Genomic DNA, 20,334 nt, shown 5'->3' on the forward strand with positions numbered 1-20,334 from the left:
GCGCTCAGGCAAAAATGCATCGCAAAACAATAAAAGCACACATTATCACTAGTTGTTAGTTTGCAGCAATTCTTAGCTATTCACTTCTGTCAAAGGAACGCCCAACTTTAAGCCCTGACAGCCGAAGTGCATCAGAATCATAACTATCATTTGATACTTTTGCCAGCTATTGTTTGTCTTGAATGAATTTCTACGTTATACCCATCAAAAACAACCTTTAGTTCTAATGAAGCATTCGCATATGCTTTAAAGTTCCACGCGTATTCAAATCGGGAGTGTAATTACACAAAGAGAGGCACGCGGAGACGCACTCAATGTGAAAAGAATAAGAAAAAAAAGGGCAAATGTGTCATTACTTGCTCCCCAGCACAATGCCATACGATGGAGAAATTAATGCAGCACGACACGTATACGCGTGTTATCGCTTTAAAGTTACGCAAGTTAACTTTCACAAGGTTCACCCCAAGTCAGGTCATCGACCTGGCCAAGTAGGAACCTGCTTTTTTCTCCTCTTACGTCCTCTCCGCAGCAGTACCCAAGGCTCACGCATTAGAATAACGGACGTCGAAGAGAGCAATAAAAATGCATGCAGCTCAGCAGCGCTACCGTCACACAGCTTCCTGCCCTTGAGGTGCCGGGGAGAAAGAGAAAAAACTGGGCCAGGAACTCCCTTGTCAACAAGTAGGTCAAGCGAGCGCTCGAAGTTCATTGACCGCGCTCCTCGGCTTCCACTAGCAGACGACGTTTCTGCGCGGCGCGGCAGATGGCGTACTGGTAGCCAGCTCTAGGTTTGAGAAACACGCGGGACTCACATTGTAACTGAGAAATAATAATAGAAATGTTTCAGTTGTTTGGTTTTCCACAAACTTCATCCCAATCCTAAATCGTTGCCCGAATTTGAAGCGATTAATGTTGCAGAAGACACACGCGATCATCGTGTCTGTGTGTCTCCTGCTGCACTAATATCTAGTTCAAATGTGCGTTACCACCTCGCCCAAATTTCTGCTGTTGAAATTTACGTTTCCCTCGTGTTACACAAAAACTCTCGCTTTTCCTCATTATTATTATTTTTTTCAACAAAAGTTTATTTTCCTTTCTTTTTGCGGTTACTCGTCTCGGTTGTGTAACATTTCTGTACCGTGATTTCTTGGTCATGTTGATACGGAAAATACAGTGGATGTTTTATCACGCATGCGCATGATAACTATGTGTGTACTTTTCAGAACGTGCACAAACACTGCGTTACACCCTGTGCCTAACATCCAAAAGTGCGTGCACAAAGCCGCATTAGAGTTTACTTGTTCCTACATACAGGGAATGCAGCGCACCTCAGCATTCCCTAGAACCACGTCGGTAGCAGGTTCCTGCTTTGTACAAGCTCGGCGACCCTCGCATTTCAAAGTAACCATTTGACTGATGAGCGGTTACGAACATTTTTATTCCCACATTTTTTTCTCTCCTTCATCTTCTTTTTTTCTTTTGCGTCGTGTGCACTGCAACAACAAAAAGAAAACCAAAGAACAGACCGGACTGCCGTGATTGGCCCTGGAACACAGCGTCGACCTGAGGGCGTGCCGTTTGCTGGGTTGTAATAAAATAATTCCAGCAATAAATAAAGGACAACAAGAGGTTGGTCGTCCACTGGCGGGCACGTACGAGGAAAATGGCGTCGGTCAAATTGCTTTGACAGCTTGGTACCTTTTGGGGGCTGCCCTACGTTGGTATGCCCTCCATCAAGATGGAGAAGTTCATAACCTCAACCTACTTCTGCCCGCTCGCCGAAAAGTTCACATATCAGAAGCGATCCAAATGCATTGAGCAGGGCGACGAACTTTGCAACTATCAAAGTTTGAAATAAAACGAAGAAACGATAATATGTAGTCGGGGGGGTTTGTGTGTTTGGCGATTCGCGGCGTTTTTCGGCAACCACCCAACTGTTTGGGTTTGTGACTGAAGCAGACGAGGATTTGACCAGACGGAAACGACAGCACAATATTTATTATGCACAACTGCGTGGTTGCACGTGCGACAGATTTCACCGTCCTGGCGCAAGTGCTCGAAACATTATGACCCGATTTCACATCAGCTGTAGGATCCGTGCAACCGCTCTGATTGCAATAATTTTATACAGTACACGAAAGTGCAACGCATTAAAGCCGTACCCACGATGAAATAAAGCATTAATTGAAGAGAATTAACCGAATATATTTTTCTAAACAAATTAGGCATGTGGCGAACAATTACTCTAAAACCGAAGCGAATAGAACATAGTCAACTCAAATAAGAAGAGAATAGTTACACGGAATGGAATATGTTAGTTGTAAACCCAAATCGGGTGTATACGCGATATATATTCATATGGTTCAGAATGAAGTAGCGCTTAATCAATCAATTAATTAATTAGCACATTGTTGCCTTGCGTCTGAATTATTCTATAGTGTGTGTGTGTTTGGCAGAAGCAGCAGCGACGCGTCTTGGGATGAAGCAGCCTTGCGGGGCTGGGGTGACCAAGTAAAAAAAAAAAAATCTTCGCTGCAAAAAAAAAAAATAAAATCTAAAATAACTGTTCAAGGTGCATACTATCAACGATTTGTCTCATATTTTTATCAGCACCACCTCAATGTGCAACTGACGGCTGAATTATATACGGTCAAAACCAATATTTCTTCATAAACTTCTTTTTTTTTTCGCGTACTCTTCCAAGTGTGTGCACATCAAAATATTTTTAGCACGTTCTATGCCTCCTAGACAACAGCGCTAAACAGTTTAAATGCCTCTGAAAAAATTTCAGATGTTCTCGAATTTTTACAGTTTTCTCGGGGCATAAACTATTGATAAAGGTGTCGATCAACCTTCAGCGGGTCTTGGTACGATAGCGTTTTGCTTTGCCGTCACTCAAAATAAATTTGGTTGGAATTCATGAAAAAGCTATTTTGTTACGGATTTCTTTTCTTCTTCTTTTTTTTTTTTTTTTTTTTACCAGGTTGTTCACATACCCCATCGCAATCTTCAAGAGGCGGCCACGGAGCGATTTTTTTTTTTTTTTTTTGCGTCAAAAATAAGTCAGGAGAGCATTGGATGCATGGGAACAATACGGAGATGGTCGTGCGCAACGTATGGGACGTTTGACATGGAATGATTCGAAATACGAATATAAATTCCGTATTTAATTCGATAATCGAATCGAATACATATTATTCGCTTCGGTATTCGAAAAACTAGAATATTCGCACAGGCCTAGAGACTACCTCCTGCACACGGTGAGCAAGACATTTCCCGTATGTTGCGTAAGAACATGTCGAGCGTGTATCTGAGTTCTTCGTGAAAAATTCGAAGCGTGCGTGTTTCTGGAGTGTTAAACCCAACCCAACCTAACCTAACCTAAGTTAACGTCTTCGTTCGCCATTTTCTTCTCCTCGACCACAAGTTCGTCACCACTGGATGACCGGGTGGGCCTTTGTAGACTGTGGATCATAGGCATCATAAAAATGTATCATGCAATTTAATGCAGCAGAATTTTAACCAATTCTGATTTATCCGAAAAACTTGTTTTTTTTGGGGGGGGGGATATGTTTATTGAGAAAAAAGAAAGGTCAGCCAGACGGAGGTCGGCTTGCTATTAAAAAAGGAAAATGGGGAAGAAAAGAAAAAGAAAAGGAGAGAAAAAAGGAAAAAATGGGAAGAAAAGGAAAAGACCAAGAAGAAAAGGAAAGGAAGAACACAAAACTAAAATCACCTGAAAAGTGAACTGAACTGAAAAGTTTTTGCGTTTCAGTACCCGAGACCCTTGCAAGACAAGGCCCAGGGAAAGACGGCATAGGATTTTCTTTCTTCTGCGACACGCTGTCGCCCTTCAAATGCCCGTCACATGTTGCACCCTTTATTTCGTTTATTTTTTTTAATATTTTATTTGGAAGCATCGTTTAAGGTGCGTAGCAGGAACAACGGGCGTGGAACTATATTTCCGGTGTCGCGCTGGTTCAATCGGGGCACCTGTGGCACCCTTTGACGCAGCCATCTGGTGTCGTGGAAACCGTTGGCTGTTGTTTACACCGAGGGGACACCCAGGCGGAAGCTAGCGGACGAAGTACAATGGACATAACGGCCGTCTTCTGACAATGAAAGCCTGTTATTCCCCCTCCAAATAATGTCCGTTTTCTGCGAGGGCGATTGACCCGTCGAGGATCTGTGTTTCATTGCAATGCGGGATCGATGAGAAAACATTAAAAAAACAGCATACCCCTTAGTTTGAGGTTTACCAGCTCCCGTGGCATAGTGGTTAGGATGATCGCTTTCCACGCCGAGACTGGGAGGTGACACGGGTTCGAATCCTGTCACCGGCTGTGCTGTCTGAGGTTTTCCCTGGGTTTTCCGAAGACTTTCCAGACGAATGTCGGCACAGTTCCCCCTGAAGTCGGCCCAGGACGCATACTAACCCCCCCTGTCCCCCACTCCTTCCTGCTGTCCTCTCTCCATCTGTCCACGTCTGTACGCCGCTCATAGCCACAGTTGCTTCGCGGCGCTAACACGGAATTAAAAAAAAAAGTTTGAGGTTAACACAAGGGCACGAAATGTTAACATATAGGAAAAGACTCAGACTAGCAATGAAGCTAGGTTCCAGTATACAGATGTAGGTGTGTACAAAATAAAAATAATAACTCCAACTTGGCATAACTCCGACATATTATTATTGTAACTTCTTTTTGTACATCATGCATCCCTGCTTTTGGAGTATTTTCGCTTTGATGTAGGGGGGACAAAAAGGTGTGTGTGAGAGAGAGAGAGAGAGAGAGAGAGAGAGAAAGAAAAGGAACATCGCTGTGCCAGCAAAATCCGCAAATTGGAGACACGTTGTGGTCGAGTCATTAAACTGGGGTCACCAAATAAGCTATACTTAAAAACTTCAAGTCAAATAAAAGTGATCCACCAATCTGCTCTGCCACCAATGTAAACATGGCGCCCGCTGTCGTCGAACAACAGCAGCAACAACAAAAAGGTTCCGACAACACATGTCCGATCATTTAATTCGTCGGGCACAACTTATCGCAACAACGTTTAAAAGGGACGCTGAAGTGCAAACATTTCACGTCGTGGAGCGACATCCCGCAGAATGCTACAGTGGAAGATGCGAAAAACGTTATCTTTATCATCATAACATCATCAAGGAACGAGGGTCATCTGTTACGTTGTTCGTGATTTATGAGTGAAGGAAAACGCAATGTATACTCTCTCTCTGTCCTTCTCAAGAAGGAAGGCTAACAGTGCGGGGCGCACTCTCATTGGTCTCCGCAAAACCATTCCTCCAATCATCGCATACGACCGTTTGAGGAGACCAATCGGAAGCTTCTCTGCACTGTCGCGATTATTGAGAAGGAAAGGGAGAAGGAAAGTGTCAACTGTGTTTTTTTTTCTTTTTTTCTATCGATCATGAGTCATGAACGCCATCTTTCATTCCTCGAGGAGACATTTTTACTCTTTAGAGCTCCCTGTAAATGATGAATGATGACGTCATGGGTTGTTCCCCCGCTTATAGTCTGCCCAGTTCGTGTGGTAAATATGGTTCGATGAGGTGTCACGGCATGCACGCGAAGTATAAGCAGGGCATAACGGTCAGTCGTGACGTTGCCCACCTCTGTGAGGCCGACAATCGCCAAGCCCTTTCACAAGCACCACTACCACTACTGTTTAGCCTCTAGGATGCGTGTAACTAGCTGAAAAGTCGCATCCACAGACTACACAGACACATCCACAGGCTACATGAAAAGGAAAATGAAATGGACATTCAGTAACCCGTAGCCTCGTCACCGGGACAACGAATCGTGGAAGAGGTCGGGTATAATTTATAGAGTGCATATAGAGTAATTCGGAAGGTGAAAGACGGACACAAGGGTCAGGAGAGTACCCGGTGGTCGGTACATTGTACCGTTCGGGAGCAAGACCGATATTGTAAATGAAGCCACGGCAAGTGTACATACTCTCGTAAATATGCAGAGAAAATGTTTTTAAAGATGTCAGAAAAGAATAACTGTCAGAAAAGTCACAAACGATGGAAGAGTCCAGCGCTGGTGTGCTGGACGGTGTCCAAGGTTCAAGCGTCTTGGATATACCAACTGGACGATGTGATGCGTTGATGCCTTCTGGTAGACGCATAAAAATACGTCTTTCACTCTTGTACAGTGTGGGCACGTCATGAGGACGTGCTCGGTGGTCGCTGAGACAGCGCAGGTTGTGCACAGTGTTTGTTCGTTTGTTTATTTTATCACAGATCTGCTAGACGTAACGGTATATATACGTGGAAAACATGAGCAATTTTGCTAACCGTTTCCAAAACGTTTTTATTGTGTCGTGGCTCTCGTGCCATAATGTAAAAAACCCCGAGACTAGGGAACACGAAGGGACAGACACAACACGAAGTCTCGAAACTTGAGACTTCGTGTTGTGTCTGTCCCTTCGTGTTCCCTAGTCTCGGGGTTTTTTACATTATGCATCATCTTCACCAGCTCGCTTGCTTCCTAGCCATTTTTTCATTGCCATTTTTTCATTCTCGTGCCATGTTTACATGGTGGTAAGACGACGCTTTCGAATAACGTTTCGCCTTGTATCAGTTTCTGCCACGTCCGATTTCCAAATCAGATTTCATTGGGTTCTGCTAAATCTGACTCTTACAGGGATTTGTGTGTGCCGGTGGTGGTGGGGGGACGATAAAAAAGAGAGTGCAAAGAGATTTAAGAACGATAAAATCCGAGACACGGAGAAAATAACCAAACGATCTCGATCGCGGAGATTGTGTCGTGTTTGTTTGTTTTCTCGATGTCTTGGGTTGGTAAAAAGAGGAACCTGCTACGCTGCATTCATGGTTTGTTAGCTGTTAGCGAATGAACAAGGTGTTACCAAATATGACAGCAGGGGCGTCCAGTCGTATGATACACCCAAATGCACCGCACCAGCATCAAACACCGCACGACACGGTTAAAGACGTCAGACCTGTTCTATATCAGTGATCACCAGCAGGGGCTTCTATATGGCCAAGCGCTATAACCGATAGGTTGGTCCAATGACCACGTGGCACTCTCAAACTCAAATGACTTGCTGTAATTTTGCCCATGGACGCAAGCGAACGGAACCGCTGTCGTTCGGATTGGATCGGATCGGATTGGAAAGAAAAATTATGTGGATCTGGCTATTCCAGAATACTTACCACAACGACTACGACTACTAGGGAACGGTTTGATTTAGTCACATATATGTGTTATTATTATTTTTTCTTCTTATTATTATTAGGACCCGTTGCATTGAGTGCCAGATGATGCAAGATGTGATTTCGCGACTTTGGAAAGAATAGCTACACTATATTACCGCCGCGTGCCGCGTCACAGACTGTAACATTGGACGTACGTTTCTGCCAAGGGACCACGGACAAACTATGGTTGGTTTGGCTGTAATTGTAACTCTTACGGACTGCATCACAATCAGATGTGTTGGGCAATAATTACAAGTAGAGCAATTACTATAATTTATTACGTTTTCAGTAATCAATTACTTCCACGATTATTTTCGATATTGTGTAATTGTAACTTAGTTACGTTCGCAGGTAGTTTCTAATACACTTGGAGTGACTTTTGGAATTACTTCGCGGGCGATTTGAGATTCGACTTCATTTTAAATCTTCAACCAATTTGATTTACGGGGCCTCCCTCGTTAAGTGTAGCAATTTTTTTGGCAAATAAATAAAACTCTAAGACTCAAAACACAGTGACGTCACGTTTGGTCACGTGACATTAGAAAACATATTGCCGTATGCCTTGAGTTGTTGCGGTATGCGTGCAATTATGAGAGGAAATTGCAAAAACGCACCCGCAGTATGACGCCGTGACGCATCCCCACATTTTCCCATGTCACGTGACTCAAAGGCGCTCAAAGTCTGCGCGTGACGTCATGTGCAGGAGCCGGGACTTTTACTTATCTGGTTGACATATACGGTTACAGGAGGCCCTCTTTCACCTCAAACTTCTTCTATGCGTTGGGAGTATCGGTTTCAGGCATGTTCGTAGTTTTCTATACTCAGCATCAATTTACAATAATCGTCCTCCACTAGTCATTTTATTTGCACTTCAAATAAATACTTCCATATTTGCACTGCTTCTTTCTCGGGGAGCAAATATAAAGTTACACGTCAAATTTATATATTTAAATTAATGTAACTCGATGTAACTTATTTACTTCTGGAAAGTATTTTTTTTTTTCAGGTATAATCGCAGTACAATGCCTTCGAGATTACGCCAAACATATATTACGTTTGATGCCCGCCATAAGGGTGGTTTCACATGACGTCAAACGGACGCGTTTGGCCGCCATGGTGGTGTGGTCACTTTTTCGGCGCAGCTGCCGAGATTATCTAGCATATTTGATCGAAAACGAAGCCTCGAATGGTGTTTTGAAATCAATTCTCGTCCGTACCCTTCTTTTATCCCGAAGACATTTCGTGATTGATTGATTATTTAAAAGAAAACCAGGGAGAAAAAGACACTTCGTCATTGTCGTTCTCACATTTTCTTTTACGAAAACGATGGCTGTCGCATTGAAAAATAGCGCAGTCTGTCATCTTTCGATGCCGCTAGCACGAAAAGTGACCACCAGTGCGAGGAGCTTACGAGCCTGCCACGTCACTGCCACGTCACAATGTGACGGAGCTGAAAACTCCCTGTACATGACAGAGAGAGAGAGAGGCATCCCACAATACATACATTCCACGGGAAGAGACCTGCCCGGGAATCTCTTTGTCCCGAACCTAGCATCGCGGAACCCGGAAGAACCAAAATCTCACAAAGAGCACTTGCACTGACCTACGGTCACGGGCCGCCGTCCTGGCTTGACCCCCGTATACCCCTTCTTTTACTTGTTCTCTTCTTGTTCGAAAACCGAACGCAACAACAGGAAAACAAGCTTTCCCATCCCTTCTCCCGAGGTTATCGCCCCGTCGGTCAAGGACCCAAGGAATCTGACCCCTTGACTCCCGTTTTCCCTCGTTTCATTTTTTTCCCTTTAAGTCGGACCCTGCATGGGGTAAAAAGGGGAAGGGAAAATGGGGAACGAGGGGGGCTGCCGGAGACCCCGGTAATGACTCGCGATGATCTGGAACTGACCAAAACAGGTTGGTCCAGGGACGCTGTAGAAGGGGATAACGACCTCTGCATGGAAGGGTCGTCTGGGCTCGACCCGTCTGGTACATCTATTCTGACCCTGAAGGGAAGCGAGAGGGAGAAACAAGATGATCCGTCTTGTGGTGTCGGATTAACTTTGCATCGAATATCGGTCCATGGACAGTAGCTTTCCTTATCCTTAAACAGAAAGGTTCTTCATTGACTGACGTTTATTCGATTTTTTTTTTTTTTCTGCTTGCTCTGGAGCATCCGCACGTGACACATCGGGTTCGACAAATAGGGAGTGAGAATCTGGAACGTATGATAACGCGAACCTCCAAATGATAAGCGTAGGATAAGCTTTTTGCCTCAAAGGTTACCGGGGTTCTAGGCACGAGCTCTGACCAGGGATCGGAACCGAACCAAAATATGTTTTCTGTTTCTCTCGCATTGAACCGAGCCGGAACTGAACCGAAATAAATCGAGGCGGTTACCGGTTCGCGAAACGGTTCAGACGTAATGTGCGTTGTGAGAGATCGGAACTACGATTTGCACAGCGGACTGAGCCGCGTTGCCAAACAAACTCGAAACCGAAACTGAACAAAACAAAACTGCAACCCAAGTGCGCGATGCGTTTCCTATACTCGCAGCTATTCGTTCATTCAGGTGTGTTAGTTTTGTGATCGTCCTTTCGGCACTTGTAGGCTTCCTTTTACGTGATTTTCATCGTCCAGCAACCCCCAAGTCTTGGGGGGGTGGGCTGTGCTGCGTAATGTCGCGCCTGGGTTCCAGGACCGAACGACGAAGTCCTCCTACTTATTTGAATTATTTGCATTATTTGAAAAGCGTAAGGATGTGCTTCCCTTTAACCCATGGCGATCTGCTCAAAACTCAGTTTCCTGAACGGTTCGAAACGATATTTTGCGCTGCTGCGGAGCTGAACCCGAACCGTTTGAACCTGAACCGAATCGAAAAAAAAATAAAAATAAAGGTTCCGCTTCGTTGTCTACGTGTAACAATATAGTGCGCCCTGTGCAGATATTCCAAGACTGGCGGCGTAGAAGTGCAAAAATACCGGGACTTTGAATACCGACGTCTGAAGCAAAATGTCGAAAAACTGCGATTAGAACAATAGTGAGTTTTATGTCGTATATCGCACGCTGTCGCCTTTGCGTACGTAAGGGATAGTGCGGTGGTGCTGCGCAATGCGCAAGGCTCTTCTTATATTCTGCGCGTGCGCACAATCACCAACGCTGTTCCTTACATACGCAAAGATGACAGCATACGATATTTTAAAACTCAATAATGCCTTAAAAGTATATATTTTATCTATATTTTTTATCGATACGTACTAATATCAGGGAAAATGACTCGACATTGCATCGATATTCGATAATATTTCGATATTGATACATTTGATTGGTACATGCCTATCGATATGTGTCGATATTTATCGGCATTTGAGACCATAGATTGAGATGTTACCCGTCAAAAAGAACTCGTTACGAGTCAAGTTACCGTGTGAAAAATGTAACTAAGTTAATAACGAAGTTCTTCAGCCTGAAATGTAACTCGCAGTTACGGAGTTACTTAAAAAAAGAACGAGTTACTTCCACGTTACTTCGGACACAAAATAGCATTACGCAGCTGCAGCGCGCGTGAGCAGTTGAGTTCGACCTTGAGTTGCCTGCGGAGGAGTGCAACGCGCTTTTTCGTTTATGTGCAACAATTCGAACGCTTCGCATCTTACAGTCCCTGTGGGTGCACAATGGTTCAGCTTCATTACAATGGCAGCGGTTCTTACTTCCTGAGTAGAATACTGTCATTGATTGAATATCGAAAGAACCGGAGCGAAAGCAAAGAAAATAAGTGGACGTGAGTAAAAATCGAATTAAAAGTAACTTGGAACATAGCTTAAGTTACTTTGGCAAAGTTACCTGAAAAAGAAACGAGTTCCTCTGAAAGTTACCACGGCGCAAAAGTACCGAGTTAAGTTACAAGTTACAAAAAAAAAAAGGAACTTAGTTCCAGTAACGAGTTACTTGTAACGAGTTATCTCGAACTCTGTTTGAGACTATATCGATACGGTGTTTTCAAAAACATTTCGCGTTCAACGCCGTTCCAACTGCTCGTTCGGGGTGGCTGCGGATATTACCCGCCTTTGTTCTTCAGAAGTGTATGCTGTGGCCTGAACCGCGGTCTCGACTGCAGATGTCACCTGACCTTGTGACGACGTTTCACTTTACGGGGGGCACGGACGTCTCCTCTGAGAAGATAGTGTCTTCAGCTTGCGGCTAACGGGCTGTGTTGTGCCTCCCATCATGCCGCATTTAGCGATTTCAGACAAGGCCTCCACGGGAGTCCTCCTGTCCCTCACACTGTCATGATAAGGTCACGCTCGATACAGTTATCCCAGTCAATATACAATGCTGTGGCTATATAGAAGAATCTTTATGCAACCCACTGTGGCTATGCATTACGAGTACAAAGGTGTCGCTGCGTCATATAGCAGGAGTTACAATGCGGCTCCTCGGCATCCGTTGTCTCGGGGTGTCACCAAGATATCATGCATGGACGTCAATATATTCCTTACCTTTCCGCTGCCAGCGTCCATACCTTGGAACCTCCTCAGGTCTTTCCTGTGATCGCTGGTCTTACGTTGGCGCTGGCCTTATACCAGCGTTGCCCTCCTAGTCGATATGGGGCCGCTATATGTTCATGTGTTTTCGTGCAGTCCTAACCGTGGGTGGCGAATGTCCTGCGACGCAGCTTACAAGATATTCCGTAGCAGCCGACGTGAAAATACAAAGACGGCGTCGTCTAGTGATGGGGGGAAGTACTTACCAAGTACTCAAGTATGAAGGGAATTGCCTCAGGACGGGAGCCCCCGAGATTTCGAACAGAGACTGTTCTCCTTCTGGGATCAAGTAGTACTTTAACAACAACAACAATAAATGATGGAGAAGTGATGATGACATGGGGCGTTTCCCCGTGGTAACTACAGGACCCTACCCCACTTCACAGAGGTTAATATGAGAGGATGAATTAATGGTGAGCGCTAAGCGAAGACAGGCACTTTACTTTAGTAGTACGTTTAGTAGTACTTTGTGCTATACTTAAGGTACTTCGTCCCAGTATTTCCCATCAAGTACACAAGTACCCGAGCTTAGACTCCAGAAAAAAATCATAGAAAAAAGTATAAAAAATGCACCCTACTAAAAGCGCTAATATGAGAACAAGAAAACGAAAACGCACAGATAGCGCTAACCATATATGACTTCATCTCTTCAGTATTCGCCGAGAATAATACTGGGCTAAAGCTTTGCTAAAAAGAGCAAGACATATAGCTACTGAACAGTGAAATGAAAAGTGATACAAATTAAATTGGCAGCGTACTTGATGAGTACTTGTAGTACTTTGCCTACTTGAAGTACATTTGGAATTGGATACTTTGTACTGTACTTGAAGTAGTGATGCCAGGTACTTAGTACTTTCCTATAAGTACAATTTTGAGGCACTTTGCCCATCAATGTCGTCTGCTAAGTACGCGGTATAAGCATGACAGACAGTAACTGTTTTGAGGCTGGATCACGCAAACATACGAATGTAGGCATCTGGGTAAGTCGTCGTAAAGCCATTGCCAGCGTAGCGTAGTGGGCAGCGTACTTGACCGTCAATCGAGACGCACTGGCTGGCTGTATTTCCGCCGCTGTCTGGGCCTTTTCGGCAACTGACATATTTCAATGTGCAAATATCTAACATAAAACTATGGCATAAGAAAGCGTAGCGGACTTCTGCCCGTGAGCAGTTCTTTTGCATTTTCTTCCTATAGAATATTCCTTCGAGATGTCACTTGTGTGAATACACGGCGAATGTTCCGGAGTACCACCATCTCTGTTTCCTTTCTCTTCTATCCGTCTTGATTGTGAAAATTGTAATTAGAAATCCTGCCTAATTGATCGCAAGCAGTTCTAACGAGAAAAAACAAAAAAAAATATTGTTTTTTCTCGCTGAATGGTGCCCCATCCCCGCTTCGAAACGTCATGGGGAGATGAGCATTTAACACTGAAAATTCGTCTGCTAAGGACATTGCACGGCTCTGCCCGCATACATTACAGCTGAGCCGTTTGACGCCACGCGAGAATACACCTGATTGGCAGCTCCCTGGTCGTCACTGCGTGACAATAACCTCCCTTGTTCTCTTACAGGGTTTTCGGAAGGAGAGCGAGAGAGATGCTGCAGCGCATGTTCTCTCACGGCGTTTCCGGTCACGTATGCTCATTGCTCTTGCTTTGATATGCGTGCTTTTTGTCGTTATAATGCCGGTCTTTTAATGTCCCGGATGAAATTTTACCACACGGCGTGTGTTTAACGTCCCTGCCGGAGGACGGCGCGTTTAGAGAATTTAAGAAGCACACCACCAAAATGTCTTCGACCACTTTCAAACACTCAACCACGGAACCAATGTGTGGAAACGTTCACAAATGATGGAATTATTCAGATCTTCTTTACCACACCACCATCACCTTCTTCACCGCCACAGGCCTACTGGACGAACTCTAAGCCTTTGCCCTGCAACCTTCGTGTGAATGTCATGCTAGCTCCACTAATCATATCAAGTGGTCATGATAAAAGTTCTAAGAGACACACGAAGACAAAGACCTTGTCTTCCTTCTGTGTTCCAGCGCTTGATCATGACGCTGCACCGTATACCAGTATCCCTATAAAGGACAGTTTGAACCAATCACATTAACCAACATGCCATGGGATAGAGAGTCCCGCAGCCAAAGCGGGAAAACGCATTATGACATCATAACTCATCATTTAGTTGTTGCTATTCTTCTTCATCGCGGTACACTTCAAGCTATTCGGGTGTAGATTTTGTTCATTTGCAGCCCCCGTATACATCACTCACGGTAGCGGTCAGGCGTCTGTTGTGTGTGTGTGTACTGTTATCAAGTAAAACCATCTATAGGTGTGTATTGTCATCAAGTTGAACTTGTGGCCATTGTTTGTTCACTTTTTGTCAACCTCGCTCCTTTCCGTCGCTACAACACTGTCATACTGCTGCACTCTAGAAAAAAAATGAGCAAAACGGGGGAGTAATTGCAGCTTCCAGTCCCCTAGATTGCAATTACTCCCCTTTTTACTCCCCTCACCCCGAAATTTACTCCCCAGAACTGCAAATAGTCACTGAACTTCGTAAAAAGTCCCCTGAATGCAATATTCAACGTAAATATGCGTTAGAAGAGAGCGTTAAATGCAGTCCCCACACTACGACATTCATTTACTCCCGCGCATTTACTCCTTAAAGGGACTAAAATTACGCATTTTTCTCTTATAGTGTGATGGCATACGACCTCCAACAGCGGTGACTTGGCGAGAAAGCGTATCGACATTGTGACCTCTATGGAGGGAGAGACCGATGACCACTTGAACAGAGATAACGGAAAGATAACTCCCGCGCTAATTAATATCTCTAGGGAGCAAGCGCTTTGTACGAAAATGAGGTATACTAAACGCAGGGCAGAACGACAAAGAGAGGGGCTCCGCGAACGATAAAGAGTAAGGGCGAACAAACGCGGTCCAGCCCTTCCTCCAAGGGGCCGATTCCTGCTTCCGAAGAACTTCCACTTGGCAACATGGCTCTCTTTAACCCCTTCCGAAAGAATCAAGCGAGGTTGTTGACCTGTGCGGCAGGCGAAAGTAAGGAACGGGAACGAGGTCAACCACGTCGGTGCTTTGCCCTTTGGCACGGAAGGAGCTGGCTTCCGAACCACTCTACGAAGCCATGACCCACTCTGCCCACGTAGGTTCAAAGAACTCGACCGGTGGAAAGGCGTCCTCGAACAATAGCGCCGTTATTTCATCCTTTATTTCGCTTCAATTCGGCAGCGGCGTAATTTATGTGGATTCAAAAGTGAAAGCGATGGGAGCGATTTATTGCGTTCAATTCAGCCGCGATAACAATGACGTAATTTACTTCAATTCAAACCAGCTCCAGTGGCATATGGTGGTGAAGATGATCGCTTTTCCACGCCGAGACTGGGAGATGACACGGGTTCGAATCCTGTCACCGGCTGTGCTGTCTGAGGTTTTCCCTGGGTTTTCCGAAGACTTTCCAGACAATAATGTCGCACAGTTCCCCCTGATGTCAGCCCAGGACGCATACTAACGCCCCTGTCCCCCACTCCTTCCTGCTGTCCTCTCTCCATCTGTACACGTCTGTAGCTGCTCATAGCCATAGTTGCTTCGCGGCGCTACATCAAATTAAAAAAAAAACTTCAATTCAACAGTGGGAACAGTGGTGTGATTTGCTTCAGTTCAATGATAAGAACAATGCCGTAATTTCCTCTGAAATTTTTAACACGATAAAAATGTTTATGGATTTATGGAAATGTTTCCCACAGGAAAATCAGCTGAAGGACAATGACTGACAGTGACAATAAAATGTTCCCCGTGAACAGAGAAAAGTTTAATGAAAGAATGATTTTTCACGACACGATTTCTATTATACGAGGCGAGGTGCTGCATTACTTAACCTGCACAGGGAGAAACAAAAGCTAGTCAAACATCGTATATAGCCGTTGTCGAGGAAACCCGTGAATATATGGAAGCAAATAAACATCCTTTTAACAGCCATGCATCATATCCCTGTTGAGTGAAACATCGTGTACGCGCAGTGACTCACGTAGTCACCTTTTTTGCGTATACCTATTGTGATGGACTGGCCCAGGATATTGCATCCATTTATTCATTTTTACCGCGGTTCCATATCGTCACCGTCATCCAGCAATGGGGTACGGTATCGCCCCTGGCGATGAAACTACCCAATCATCATCATCATTCAAACAAAGTTGTTGTTGTTGTTGTTGTTAGTCACCTCTACGTATCCCCTTCGTCCTGAAAAGGGGCAGGTCCTTCGCTGCAACGTCGACATTATCGTCATCTGCTCCAAATGGCTTATCGATTGATGAATACAATTTTTTAAAGCTTTCTTTACTACTATTAGCGATCAACGTATATCAACGTGCCTTTAACCAGGCATAACCCGTGATCGTTGTGTATATGCGTATACGAGTTCGAAACTGGCTTCTCTGACCCACAACATCCATTTCCCTCATATTGGACGGGCTTCGCCTAGTGAGAGTATATAAGCGCCTTGTGAATGAGACCCCAGCGCGAACACAATGTACTTTGAGGGATGAGAGAAGGCGAGAGGAGGGGGGCAGAGTAAGAGGGACCACTGTAAATAAATAATAAATAAATAAATAAATAACAACAGAAGCGTCAGCCGACCCGTGAAAGTGACCCTCTTTATATATATATATATATATTCAGTATTCCTACCTATACGCCGTGGATCGGCCCCTGTCTGTTGCAGTATATACTGTGGGGGTAATTTTTTTTTTTTTTTACGGAAAAAATATTTAAATTGCTCCCCTCCACCCCCTTTCAGAGACCCGGAAGCGATTGCACATCTGGCACCGGCGAGGCCTGACATCACTGAACAAAAAAGAAAAAGAAGAAGAAAAAAAAGATGTGAACGAAATCGTACAGAAGTACAACGCAACAAGAAATATGTGACGACTATGACATATAGGCCGTTTCACCGCTGGGGTGCGGTGCAGTGCCGCGTTGCATGCGAGATATTAGATAAGTGATATGAGTGGAAACGACAGAAGTAAGGAAGGAGAGAGAAAGTAAAGGCAGATACTGCAGGAAAGCGACGATTATAGAATCGCAGTAGCAGGAAGTCGTGTAGTGTTTCCGCAAAGACGGAAGGGCCAATCACGCAAGAACGGGGGATATTGTAGAGAAGGGGTGCGGACTGCATATAGGGGCGCGAAAATAGATAGTTTTAGTAAACCGTCGACAACGCAGTACCATATCTACCGCACCCGATCAAAAGGACGATATTCTCAGTCACAATATGCGCTATGCGATGGGTTCTGGTATACAGGTACGACGTCCACACGTTGACGTTATATAGTACCAGCGGCGTACTATACACCCAATTTATAATATCGGCATTTTGAATGTCGATAGATATCGAGAGAGAGAGAGAAAATATCTGTGTGTGGGTGTGGGTGTGTGTTTATCTGTTTACTTTCTGTTTATTCCGTTTATCTGTTTATTTTCTGTTTGTTTATCTGTTTATTTGGATATCGATATTTATACGGTACGTCAATCATACCGTATTCCCAATTACTCCAATTCCATATTGCCCTTCTTTTCCTAAGCCTGGAACGCTTACGAAATCGTGAAGATTTTAATTGAAAACGTGCATAACAAAACGAGCCGAGATTGATGACTTAACGATTACGCTCGTGATTAAAGTTGGATTGTGAAAGAGAACTTTCATTTCTGAAGACTGAAGTGGGCAGAGCAAATGTAAGGCAGCTGTTCGACGGTAGGAATCCAGAAAACCCGTTAGCCGAGCGACCAACTTGACGAAGGCAGGTCGATGACCTCCCGACGTCCTTGGAACTCGCTCCCTGCCTATACGCTACTGGCAGGGTAACAGACATTTAAAACTAATTTCAATTCAATCTCAATTTCGATAGAAAATAAATGAATAAATTTGCAATAGAAAAATAAATGAATAAATAAAAGAAATGGGAACTTCAAGTTATCCTACACATACACAAGAGAGCAATTAACGACACACTCCCATTTCACGTTTTCTTCGAAGATCGAATAGAATCCTCGACGAAACAGAATTTTTCGTCCTGAAGAAGGCGGAGCTTCCGCCGTAACTTAGACCTCGCCCCTAACTTTTATAACTTTTAAGTTTTAATAAGCTCTTTTTTTTGCTACTTCCCCTATTTTCGTCTTCTGTCTTCCATTTACAATATAGTTCCACAATATAATTCCACACAATAATTCCACAATATATTTAAAGTGGTACTTTTCTGCTACTTGAGTAAGAAACAGATACTGCTTCACTAGTAGCACCTGTTTCTTAGTCAAGTAGCTGAAAAGTAGCGCTCTTTTCTCTTTTATCGCTCGCTTTAAATAAAATTTCTGGACACGTTAGTGCAAATGCCCTGTATAAGTAAATTAATAAGACGTGGACAACAGATTACAGGGAAGTTAACAAAAACTAGTTTATTTAGTTGGTCATTTAACACAAAGATTATAATATACTATGAGACGCTTAAAAGAACGGTCGAAACGTTTCGACAGTGCCACTGTCGAAACGTCGACCGTTCTTTGAATCGTCTCATAGTATATATTGTGACGGGGGCCGTAACTCTTTGCGTCGTCAAGGAAAAGAAAAATATAGTTTATCTGATAAAACAGAAGTCTGCAACACGAAAGGTGTTTTCTCTCTCAACTGCACACATACGATGTGCATTTATATTAGAGTAGTGCGTCGTACGGTACGGCCATTGCGTACGTAGGGGATGGCGTTGGTGGTCTTGCGCAAGCGCAAAACATAAAAAGAGCTTCGCGCAGGGCGCAGTACCACACGCTATTCCTTACGTACGCAAAGGCGATAGCGTACGATGTACTGAAACTCACTATTTACTCTCTTCTGCGCGCAACATGGCAACGTCGTCCGACACAAATAAGGGTAAACACATCTCTTGTCGTACACCGTGGAAAGTTTTCCGGAAAATTTCTCCTTGTCATTTTGAGTCCTTCTCCCTCTTTGTCCTCCTTTCTTGTGTTGATGGTGGTGTTTGCCTGTGTGCCCATCGCGATCGCTGAGCCGATTATTTTCCGTATTGCAGTAAATGTATAGGGAGCCCTTTCAATTCTATTGGACGCCTAGAGCACTTCTACGAGCAAATACGTCAGTGCTTACGTCACGCAATGCGCTGTGTAATTTGAAGGCAGAAGATTGCCGTATTTGCCGACGTATAACACGCGGTTGTTCATGGTAAAGAGCACCGCTAGGAAGCTTTTTTTTTTTCTTTCAGGAAGAGCGGTTCCTTTTAGATGCCTCGATACCTCCACCGTTCCGCAGTGTCCAATATTTCTGTTTCTGTTTATTCTGTAGCCTTCTGTAGCTGGAAGGGTAGCTGCTAATTGTGGAAAGAATGCTTAAAATGCTACCAAAGTATCTTGGTGCACGTTCACATCAAATACTCTATTGCGCTAATTCTTTGGAGGGGGGGGGGCTGTGTTCCGAAATATATCCCATCTCATTGCCAATGTATTCAAGCCTGTAAGTCGTGGCTGTCTCTAAAATTCGTCCACTTTCGTCAAAAACAGCAGGTTTCGTCATTCAACGTCACGATTTAATCAACAGCCTAAAAAAAAAAAAAAATCACGGCAGTACCATTTGATCATAGATACGCAAGAGTAGTATATTTGTTCGTTCAAAAGCGAAATTCACATTAAAAAAAAAAAAGAACAGCAGCAGCGTTTTTAATTGCCATGAGAGACAGAAGCACCTGTCAAATTCCAGTCCCTGCTTCTGTCTCCCCAACAGGTGTCTAGAAACTATAATGCGTAGTCAGCCCTATGGACTCCTGGAGGCCAACAAAAGTTTCTAGCAGCGCCCTCACATCTCGATTATCTCGGCGCATCAGGTCTCCTATATAGCACTACTAATCGTTTCCATTCTCCACGCCCACGCAGACGTTCATGGCCTCAGCGACCCCTAAACTATAACGGCATCAAAACAGTTACCCGCGGCTAACCATTTCTCTCCCAAACGCCGCGCTGAGAGGAAAAAGGCTCGGCTAACAAGGATGACGTCACCGGGACAACGTGGAGGTCGGGAGCGACCGCTATTCAACAGAAAGCGAGAGTAGGTACACGGGACGTAGCTAGAGTGGAGGAAGCGGTAAAAAAGACAGATGCCGCTTAGGTCGTTCAACCCGAACCGTGTCGAAAGGCTTGCATTGCAATGTGGACAGAACAGAGCCACTGTTCGCGGGGCGCCGCCATTTAGTGTTCCATTTTCCGATACGTGCTTGTGTCGTCTGCTAAGGTTGTCTATTCGGTGAATTAGAAATGCTGTAATGTTCCGGAAGAAAGATATAATCCCACTATTATGAACCTTTGATGTCGAGCTGTCCGATATTTAGTCATTGGTTATAGACCGCGAATTTCGCAGCTCGGCCATACGATTTAGCCTTAGCCGTAGCCATAGCGACCGACCAACCACGATATCCACAAGACTCTGCCTCTGGCAAGACTCCGCATGATCTGAAGGGTGCACTGGAATGGCTATCCT

The sequence above is a fragment of the Ornithodoros turicata genome, chromosome 10, assembly GCF_037126465.1.
Source record: "Ornithodoros turicata isolate Travis chromosome 10, ASM3712646v1, whole genome shotgun sequence".
Taxonomy (NCBI): domain Eukaryota; kingdom Metazoa; phylum Arthropoda; class Arachnida; order Ixodida; family Argasidae; genus Ornithodoros; species Ornithodoros turicata.